The sequence below is a fragment of the Macrobrachium nipponense genome, chromosome 2 (genome assembly GCF_015104395.2).
Source record: "Macrobrachium nipponense isolate FS-2020 chromosome 2, ASM1510439v2, whole genome shotgun sequence".
In the NCBI taxonomy this organism is placed as follows: domain Eukaryota; kingdom Metazoa; phylum Arthropoda; class Malacostraca; order Decapoda; family Palaemonidae; genus Macrobrachium; species Macrobrachium nipponense.
The window spans coordinates 90,542,144-90,554,235 of NC_087201.1; the positions used below are offsets into that span (position 1 = coordinate 90,542,144).

The 12,092-nt window shown below is 34.0% G+C and overlaps 1 protein-coding gene across 2 annotated transcripts in view; it reads right to left on the reverse strand.

The window, feature by feature from the left end:
* The window catches only part of LOC135220773 (protein arginine N-methyltransferase 9-like), a 140,387-nt gene that overhangs the window by 33,610 nt on the left and 94,685 nt on the right, over positions 1-12,092 (reverse strand). The gene's annotated exons all lie outside the window — the stretch shown is intronic.

Here is a 12,092-nt window from a genome sequence, read left to right on the forward strand (position 1 = left end):
ACGAATAAAGTTTTTAGTACCCTTGGGCCCCTTGATGGACAACCACTGGAAATTTATCCCTGAATCTCCCTCAGTAAGTTCAAAATAATAATGCAGCAAAGGAACATCCAGTTCCAAATAAATTATATGATCCTAAACACCCAGCAGGGCCAATAAAAATTATACAAAAAAGTAAAAATCAATCAGAAGATACAAACATAACAACAATGGAACCATACGTAACAGAGGAAGGAAACAAATCTGATACACAGATAACCCACATAAGGCAAGGTCCAAAGAGAAATAGAAATTATCGTCTTAATCCAACACTGGTGCATTTTGATCATCTTTTTGGACGAGATAACTGGTCGAGATTTCTAGTACTTGAAGCCGAAATTAAATCAACAGCAATACAAGAAAACAAATTATTGAATATATGTCCAACACAAGAAATGGAATGCCAATATATTAAAGAAAATGAATGGTTATTTCAGGTAACCACGAAAAACAGTCCACCGCCTTTTTAAATATAAAAGAAATAAATGGCACAAAAATAACAATAATAAGTCATGAAACATTAAATTATATACAGGGCACAGTTATTTTACCCAACACTGAAGAAGAAGGACTACCCTCAACGCAACTGATTCTTGACTCCCTCAAGTTAAGATACATTACTATACATGATTTAGAAATCTATTCAATTCCAAGTAGAAAAGATAAAAATAAACAAAATAACAATGCAAAAATAAAATTTACAGGCCAAGATCTCCCACTCAAAATCAAAATTCTTGGACAAAATAGAGAAGTGCATCTATTTATACCAAAACCACTTCAGTGCACTCAATGTTCAAAGTATGGGCACATATACAAAAAATGCCATTATAAAGCAGTATGCGCAGTGTGTACATAAGACACCCATACTACTAATTGTAAATGTAAATCTCCAAAATGTATTAAGTGTGGACAATCCCATCGTGCAAAATCTAAGGAATGCTCCTTTTATCAATACAACACAGAGCTCTAGTTGTTGATGATGAATAGAACAGGAATGTCAGTCAAAGAAGCTAGACTCGAGCTAAAAGTAAGAGGAGTCAGTAATCCATCTAAAAGCCACTCTTTCGCAAATGTAATTAAAAATCTAAATATCAATCACAGTAACAAACAACAAGATAATATAAAGGTACAAACTGATTCTTATATCAATAATGCCGAACCCCAAAGCAAGCATGTCGATACATTCACCAGTACCACTAATAACATAGAAGATTCAGATATCTATGGAAAAGAACTTCCAATGGAAGAAGAGTCAAATAATAATAATAATCGAACTGACAAAGAAAAGAATACTAGAACGAACCCCACCTAAGGGAAAAAAAGTGAATAGTGAACATTACAGTCAATCCAAAGAAATTCCAACTCCAACTACATCAGGAGAACATTTTAAAAAATATTGTACTAACCTCATCACAGGTAAAAATACATAATTACCCCCAATCCCAATCAAACAGCCAACATCTTGACATAAAAGAATCAATTAATCACTCTTTACAATTCCCATCAAATAATAGTAATGGAAATCATACCATTAAACCAAACCAAAATGTAACTTTCACTCCCCAACCATCCACAAGACCCAAATATTCCATTAACAACAACAAACCAAATAACCCCTCAAACCAACAGTCCTTATCACTACAGAAAAGGACCAATAGAATTACAAAACCTGAAATTTCTAAAGCTACATCAAATACTTCTGAGCCAAACATGCTTTGTCTTGTGGTTGTAATGATTGCTCTGTAAGTACATATAAGGCCATCACTCAAGTAGCCGTCTATCTGTACAAAACAGAAATAAGAGAAAAACGCAATTGAAGTTGTGCAATATTTACACTATCATATTTCCGTTAATATTTATGCTATGACATCATTCTTTTTTTTTCAAAATTAAGCTAAAAGCATGCTCTTTACAAATGTGTGTGTAAATATTATCTGTCTATCCAAACTGTACCTCAAACAATGCCATAACTGCAAAAAACCGAAGTTTGTCAACATTGGTATGACAATATAAGTAATAATTATGAATGGTATGATGCCATTTTTTTTCTTCAACATTATACTATTAGCCTAGATCTTAGAAAGTTAAATCATTAAAAACTAGCAGAATTATATAATGACAGGAAGAAGAAATAAAAAAAAAATTAGAAAACTTTAAAAATAAGAAAATTAGAAAACTTTAAAAATAAGAAAATTAGAAAACTTTATTGTATAAGATGGTGTTCTGTAAATTTATTCAGCTATGTAGCTCTCCTTATGACACTGTCTTTGGTCATCATTCATAGTAGGCCTACATGGTGTAATCACATTACTGCATACCTAAAAAAAATGTGTTAAAGCATACTGTACTCCTAAAAGCATGGTAGGATACAGGATTTACTAGCACCATTTTTTTATTACACTTAATTATCCCCCCAAAAAAGTTGATGACTTAACTTTTTCCCATTTAACACATCTGACTATCCAATAATGGGTATAGTAATGATAGGCTAACAGATTTTTAAAATCCAGTAAGGTATACTGTTTGGAAGGTATTTTCACTAGTTTTACTATAAAAAGACCGAGGAGTAATCACGTGTGCGCTCACATTATTCTTCTTTGCACACTGATTACTACATTCTACTGTGTTGTTTTCCATTTTATTCGATTCCTTATGCTTTCTACCCATAGTTGATGATGATCACAATAACTGTTATTTTTTCAGAAACAATGCTTAATGAAAATTATAAGGTAAACCACAGAACACGAGAACTTGACAGCCAAACTAACCGCCCTTTAAATATGACATCATACCAAATCAAAGAACCTCATTGGTGGACGCATGCAGATAACGTTTTCTTCGACAGAACCTTATCTGGGCTCCTTTTCTCTCAAATAACCGCTCATCTGCAATTTTGCAATATACGTACTGTTGTTCGATTCATTTTCATCCCGGGCTCTTTCACTCGAATAACAACTCACAAATATTCCCCATTTATCATTTTAGTTACTCTCACTCTCCCTAAACACTAGTATATAGAAGAAGAGTTGCTGAATTTGAAAGTATATATAACTCAAAATCCGAAAATTTGCAGATAGACGGTTGTTAGAGTGACGGCCTCATATAACCAACTAACCAACAAGACAGAGGACACAGTACGAAATTGTATAGACAATTCTATTAAATTAAGGAAATGCCCTTTAACAAACCAACATGAGAACAAATTATTTTCTGAATCTTTGAAATACAAAAAGGAAATAATAAAATAAAAAATAGACTTGTTATATTCAATTATGAAAAACAAACAAACTGCTGAAGCTAATAACCAACATACAAATACAACGATTAAAAAAACACAAATAAATTCAAATGCATATAAACTACAAGGCAAAGTAAAATCGGCAAACAATTTAAAGAATTTAGCACCAATTCCTCCCAATAATCAAATATAAAATTATTCAATGGAATACAAATGGCCTCTTGACCAAACTATGTCTGTGTGAATTACAAAGAATCATACAAGACCACAACCCAATGTGCATATCTCTACAACATATAGGAAATACAGTGGGGCCCCGTATTCGGTTTCTCTGGATTCGCTGATTTCTCTCTAGACCATATTTACCCATTATTTGTGAGGGATTCGTCTATTTGCGGGGTTTTCCGGCGACAAATAGTAATCACTAATTAGTGTATTTTGATGTTATTTTCATGCCTAAATACATTTTTATGATAAAAATGAATTACTAATTTTAAAATATTAATATTGATCAATACTGCATTAGTCAGTTTCATAAGATTAAACAATATCACATAACAATAATAATAATTCTCTCTCTCTCTTACAGAGATGTAAGTTTTTTATATGATAAATAAATGATTTACTAATTTTCAAATATTAATATTAATGTAAAGAGCAATCAATTCATTAAAGAAAAAACTACAGTGAACTAGTAAGATTTTAGTTTATAAATTCAAACAAATATATAAGAATGAAGGAAATCCCAGTCTTCATGCATCTTTCTTTCGAACTCCAGGTACCAAGCTGAGGTCCAACAGCTGTTAAATATATCAAGTAATGTGAGAGGGGAGGGAGTGTGTTCTCTCTCTCTCTCTCTCTCTCTCTCTCTCTCTCTCTCTCTCTCTCTCTCTCTCTCTCTCTCTCTCTCTTACATTGATGTATGTTTTTTGTATGATAAATAAGTGATTTACTAATTTTCAGACATCAATATTAATGTAAACAGCAATAATATAAATTCATTGAGGTAAATACTAAAGTGAATTAGCAAGATTTTAGTTTATAAATTAAAAAATTATGTAAGAATGAAAGAAAATCCTTTCTACCCCCATCTTGTCTTTGAACTCCAGTTAGCCAAACTGAGATGGCTGGGGTCCAACAGCTGTCAAATATATCAAGTAATGTGACAGGAGGGCAGAGTGTGTTGCCCTCACCAGATCATGCAATTTCTCTCTCTCTCTCTCTCTCTCTCTCTCTCTCTCTCTCTCTCTCTCTCTCTCTCTCTCTTTTATTGAGATGAAAGAATTTCTATGGTACATGCGTATATGTTTATTAACCCTTAAACGCCGAAGCGGTAAAAAAAAAAAATTGTCTCCCGTGTGCCGGAGGTGTTTCGGAGTGAGCGCGGAAGTGGAAAAAATATTTTTTTCAAAAAATCACAGCACGCTTAGTTTTCAAGATTAAGAGTTCATTTTTGGCTCCTTTTTTTGTCATTGGCTGAAGTTTAGTATGCAACCATCAGAAATGAAAAAAATTATCATTATCATATATAAATAATGCGATATATGATAGCGCAAAAACTAAATTTCATATATAATTGTATTCAAATTGCGCTGTGCGCGAAATGGTTAAAGGTAACAAGTTACTTTTTTTTCGTTGTAATGTACACTAAATTGCAATCATTTTGGTATATAACACATTGTAAAACGATAAAAGCAACACAGAGAAAATATTATCACAAAATAATGCATGAATTAGTAACGCGCAGACGTAAACAAATTTTTTTTTTCAAAAATTCACCATAAATCTAAATATTGTCCTAGAGACTTCCAATTTCTTTCAAAATGAAGACAAATTATTGAATATTACTATACTGTAAGAGTATTAGCTTACAATTGCAGTTTTCGACCATATCTGACGAGTTAAAGTTGACCGAATGCCAAATTTTTTATATATATTTTTTTTTATATGCAATTATTTCGGAAATAAGAAAAGCTACAACCTTCAAATATTTTTTGTTTTATTCTACATGAAATTGCGCACATTTTCATATATAACACTCTATGAAATGCCTAATATGAAACGGAGCAAATATTCCGAGAATGGGACGTACGCATTTCGGAGATTTGTGGTGGAGAATCCGCGCGCGGAGGGAAGGAAAGTTTTTTTTTTAAATTCACCATAAGTCTAAATATTGTGCTAGAGACTTTAAATTTGTTTCAAAATGAAGATAAATGATTGAATATTACTAGATTGTAAGAGTTTTAGCTTACAATTGCGTTTTTCGACCATTTCGGTAGAGTCAAAGTTGACCGAATGTGGTTTTTTTTCTATTTATCATGATTTATGTGCAAATATTTCGAAAATGAGAAAAGCTACAACCTTCAATATATTTTTTGTTGTATTCTACATGAAATTGCACACATTTTCATACATAAAACTTTATGTAACGGCTAATTTAAAATGGTGCAAACATTACCACAATCTCACGTATGATTTTTTCGGAAGTTACCGCATGGACGTAAAGAAAATGTTATTTTTTTCATAAATTCACCATAAATCGAAATATTGTGCTAGAGACTTTCAATTTGTTGCAAAATGAAGGTAAATGATTGAATATTACTAGAATATAAGCCTTTTAGCTTACAATTGCGTTTTTTGACCATTTCGGTAGAGTCAAAGTTGACCGAAGGTTGAAAATTTGTCACATCATTTTTTATATAAAAATATTTCAAAATTGATAAAAGCTACAACCATGGGTTGTTTTTAGTTGTATTGTGCATGAAATTGCGCACATTTCCATATATAAAACTTTATGTAACGGCTAATTTTAAAATGGTGCAAACATTACCACAATCACATGTATGATTTTTTTCGGAAGAGTTACCGCTCGGACGTAAGGAAAAACTTTTTTCATAAATTCACCATAAATCGAAATATTGTGCTAGAGACTTCCAATTAGTTGCAAAATTAAGGTAAATGATTGAATATTACTAAAATATAAGAGTTTTAGCTTACAATTGCGTTTTTTGACCATTTCGGTAGAGTCAAAGTTGACCGAAGGTTGAAATTTTGGCACTTATCGTTATTTATATGAAAATATCTCAAAACCGATAAAAGCTACAATCATGAGTATTTTTTGGTTGTATTCTACATAAAAATGCGCACATTTTCATATATAATACTCCATGTAACGGCTAATTTAAAATGGTACAAAAATTATGTCAAAGTGACAAAATAATTTCAGAGATGTGTCACAGATACTTTTTAGTGCGGCAAGAAAGAAATTCGCACTTGCGCGCCTGCGTAATGATTGTAAACAAAACAACACCTTGATCCGTGAACTCCCAGCATACCCCAAGGCGCGTGATTCAAGAGTTTTGGGCTGGTAGGCCTAAAAGTATTTTTCCGCGAATTTTTAAAAAAACTTTTGTATGTCGACGTAAAATACGTCCAGTCGGCACCCGAGAGACAAAAAATGTCAACGTAAAATACGTCCAGTTGGCGTTTAAGGGTTAATATTTTTGCATAATAATAATAATATAACTAATTTCAAAATTCATATGCGATAGTATTTTAAAGAAATACAATAATCTATCCATTTCACACTTTTAAATAATGATAACCCTCTCTCTCTCTCCTCTCTCTCTTTCTTTCTTTTGCCACACGAGATACACGTATGTCATAGTGGTAACTCTCACCTTCTGTTTGGGCTGGAAGTGTATGCATAAATATATCTTCAACCCCTTCCCGCCCAGGACGTACCGTACTACGTCACTTGACAGCCAGCAAGAAATCCCAGGACGTAGCGTAATACGTCCTTCCACTCTCTCTTTTGTACCGAGAGCTTGTGTGTTGGGATTGTGTATTTGAAGACTTCTCGTTGCTAGGATATGCTCTCTCATCCTTTGTAGAACATAAACTCCGCCCACTAGCCAATCAGAGCGAAGGAGTAAGGCATCTCGTGACGTTTCAGTGACGGAATTGAGACTTCACCATATTTCACCAATGGGAGCTCAGTATTTCAATCTTTCCTGTCTTTTCCCATTATTTATCACTCAGGCAGATATGTCAACTCGCATATAGACAATAGTGCAACTGTAGAATTCCTTTGATTATCGTTCTGGTTGCTTCTTTATCAATTTCCGCTCGTATTTTTTAGTCATGGGTGACTGGAGATTCTTCAGATGAAATGTATGTACCAGGGGAATCTGATGATGAAAGTGAGACATCAGATAGTGTGCAATCAGTAGTGATTGCGAATTATTTGACGATATTGAGCCAGTCACAGAAGGTTGGCAGCTGTTGTCCGACATCTTTGATGATTCTCGGCCAGATCCTGTTCCTTCCCTCAGCGATCCCAGTCACGGGGTGATATTTATTTGCCTCAGGATGATTTTCCTTCACCTGACGTGGCATTTGAATATTTTATGGATCCAGAAATGATGGTTACTTTGTGTTCTTGGATAAACGAAAGGGCAGATCAGTACAAAGAAGATTTTCCTGAAAAGAAAACTCTTCACGGACTGATATGGAAACCAGTAAACACACGTGAACTGCATGTTTTTTTCATTACTCATACTGATGGGAGTGGATAAAAAACCTGATATGCATATGTACTGGTCATGTGATCCTTTATATATAGGAACATATATATAAACCCAGGAATACATATACATACTGTTACATTTATTGCCCGCCTCGTCTTCCCAGCAGTATTTGATTAATTGTATGTATGAATGAGTAGCCATGTTTTCTCCTAAAGCAACTGATTTTGGGAGAGAACACGTGGTAGGAAGGGTGGAAAGGAATTTCCGGTCTGAAGGAAGCTTAGAGTAAGATAGGCAAGTCACGAGAGTAGCTAGGCCTCGAGATGGATTTTAGGGACCTCTACAATAAGACCTACTTTCCTTCCCAATTTGCTGGCTGTAGATTACCACTTTCAGGCAGTGCCCGAGGCGGTGTATGGAATCCCCGTGATTCAAAGAGACCCAGCATCTATCTCAGTCAGAAGCGACTCCTAAAGCCAGGCAGACTGCGCCTCTACTCTCCTCCTCTGACGGGACGTCAGCCCTCTGTCCAAACGCTAGTGGGACTATCTTCAGAGCACGACACATGTCCAAGCCTCAAGTAATTAAGGTACGTCTAGAAAGTGTAAACTCCAAACCAGCTCCTTTTCCTACAAGACGACTCTTGCTAATTTCATTTTCAATTCTCACTTGTATCCCTCTTACATCAAAAACCCTTTGTCCTCATCGGGCCATGTGCTTCCCCTTGTGACTTGTTAAAGACTAAGTCTTCAGTGCATACCTCAGTTAAACACTAGAGTCCCTTTTCCCCAGTGTTAGAGAAACTGAATAATCGTAACTTGTGCAAAAAGCCCCTTTTTTTTTATCTTGTCTAATCTGGGATCTTTTCCAGATTCCCTGAGTCACATGTCCAAGTTTTCGCTCCGCAAGTGTTGCATTACCGCAAGATTTTGAAAGCCAGCTTTTACAGGAACCTCATTCTAAGCCAACTATCATCCCCTTGTGAGAGATATTAGTCCCCGTGTGGACCAGTTGCATTTACTTTCCCAGGCTGTTAAGCAGCCTCTTGTAAATAAATATATGTAAAGTAATTAGCTGAGTTTTCTGGCGACCTTTTTCTCTAGAGTAAATTAATACTATAACTCCTTTGAAGGTAAGTTCAAGTAATTTATTCTGCATTTTTCCCTCAACTCTTTTCGTTTACGTATTTGAGCCCCTTAAGGCCAGGCTTAAAACGTAACTGCATAAAGTATATAATAAAAAATAACATTTATAAATCACGGACATAGCTATATACATAGAGACAGTTTCCAAGTACCTACATGCACATATATATATAGAAATTCATGCATAGATATATACACACATACATACACTTTCATATATACATTATAATCAATAAAGAAACATAAATAATGAGGAGAAGCATACTCTGATTGTGATATTTGATTTTGGGTTTATCTGGTATAGCTGACTCGCAAGCGGTTGCGTCATCTGGGTGGGAAGGGGATAAGGGCATTACTACCTTTTCTGGGCTCAGCTCGTGTCGGCCTATGAAAGTATCCTTAGTTCTAATTGGTGTTTGGCTCGTGGTAGTGTTCCACACTCGCCCCTATTTCATACCGACACTTCTTTTAAGAGTGAGCGAGTCAGTTGTACTGACATTTCTTAATTTTGTTTTTCTCTGGTAATTTTAGGATAATTTTTTACCTAGAAAGAATGATATTAAGGATACTTTCATAGGGCGACACGAGCCAATCACCCAGAAATAGATTTTTATCTTCGTCAAAATCCCTTTTATGGTAAAATAATAAAATAATATACAGTAATAGTTTTCAAATAATATTAAGTTTAATGAGAATTAAACAATAACAACAATAACTCATCTCTCTCTCTCTCTCTCTCTATCTCTCTCTCTCTCTCTCTCTCTCTCTCTCTCTCTCTCTCTCTCTCTTATTTATGTATGTTTATTTGTTTTGTAGTATAAATAAAATATTTACCTTATAACTAATTTTCAAATATTAATAAGATTAATAAAAAATAGCGATTCCCAGTCTTTTTATCCACTTGGAGGAAAGTGGGCGGGGCATTAAATGACAGTTTGATGTACGAATTGGCGAAGGGGAAGGAGTCGAGTCTAGGAGTCTCTCTCTCTCTCTCTCTCTCTCTCTCTCTCTCTCTCTCTCTCTCTCTCTCTCTCTCTCTCTCTCCATTATTACTCTCTCTGTCTCAGTAATAATTCATAATTTCACTCTTGATGGTCAGATTTATGATGTTGCCATTCAATGGTCTCTCTCTCTCTCTCTCTCTCTCTCTCTCTCTCTCTCTCTCTCTCTCTCTCTCTCTCTCTCTCTCTTATTGGCTGTAGGTATATATTTTTAATGGTAAAATGTTTAAGATGACTTTGAAATGATGCTACTAATATAACCTCAAAGATTAATACAGTAATAGGTTAGTAATTTTAGGTATATTTGAAGCAGGGTGTTATTTAAGGTATACATTTGGTATCGGAACTTTCAAGATAGGCAGTTATAAGCATTTTTTGTGGTGGTTTTAACTATTCACAAGGGTGTCTGGTTCACATCCCCCGCGAATACGGGGGGAACACTAACCTTACAAATATCCAACACTATAAAATTGCCTGTTATTCACCAACGGTGGAAAATTAGGCACGGCTATATATGTTCATAATAGCATAACATATGAACCTTTCAACATACAATCTATGCCATATCAAATAACAGCTATTAAACTGTATATGCCTGACAAAAGTAAAATCACTAAATTTGTAATTTATATAACCAACCAAATTTCAATGAGAATTTTAGTAATTTTTCTGAACTTCTTAGCAAAAGTATACACAAACCCCTACTTATAGTAAGAGATTTTAATGCACATAATCCATTATGGGATACTAATAACCCCACTGACATATCTGGAACCAACATAGAAAAAACTATAATGAAACAACCTGTGTTGTCTCAATGAAAGTGAAGTTCCAACATATTTTTCAAATACACACCTAACGTTTTCCTCAATTGACATTTCATTATGTTCATATGATGTAGCCGAGAAATTTGAATGGAATGTCCTAGACAATTCATACACAAGTGACCATTTCCCAATCATTCTGAACTACTTAAGTAATATCAAAATATTGCCACCTGCAAGATATATCGAAAAAGCTAATTGGGATAAATATTTCCTATACACTCAAAACATACTACCATTCCCACATAACCCAGATCACAATACTACATGTGAATCGTTCTCAAACTTCATAATGCTGCAGATAAAAGCACTCCAAAAACCAAATCACTTTCACAAAATCCCCTGTCCCGTGGTGGAATCCAACCTTAACAACCTTAAGTAAAATAAAACATATATTGGGTCCCAATCTTAAAACTCAAAACTTGCCTTAAATCACCTGACAAAAGGCCCTATAATAAACATATTAAACAAAATAGTTATAACAAATATAACATTTAACCACATTAAACCACTATATAAGAAATATACAGCCAAATTTAGAAAAACAGTGATAGCTGAAAAAATCGCACCATGGAAAGAACATGTCTCACACATATCTTCAAACACATCCACAAGGGATATCTAGCAAAAGATAAGGAAAATCAATGAAAACATATAAGACCTCCAAGAAATGCAATACATCTAAATGGAAAAATATACCATAATACTTATGAAATATCAAATATAATTGGAAAAATATACCATGATACTTATGAAATATCAAATATAATTGGAAAACACTTCAAAAACATCAGTGCTTACTCTAGCCTAGATATACATTTTCAAAATATCAGAAAACAAAAAGAAAATATAATAATCAATTTTGAAACTCTCGAAGACCTGGAAAATAATTATATTTTCAACATGGATGAACTAGATAATGCCATCAACTCATGTCATGCCTCTGCACCAGGATATGATAAAATATCATTTGATATGATAGAAAAATTAGCTCCTACAGCTAAATCATATTCATTAAAATTTTATAATAGTACCTGGCTAAAAAGTCTTTCCTGATAAATGGAAACATGCCATAATATTTCCAATAAATAAACCAGGAATGGATGCAAGTAATCCATCCAATTATAGACTGATATCCCTAACAAGCTGCTTATGCAAAATCTTAGAAAATATGGTTAATCCACGATTAATGTATGTAATAACCAACACAATCAGGTTCAATAACTGGCAGATCAACCCTAGATCCCTTAACACATTTAGAGGGTCTTATCAAAAAAGACTCTGAACAAAAAAAATTAACAGTAGCTATATTTTTTTAT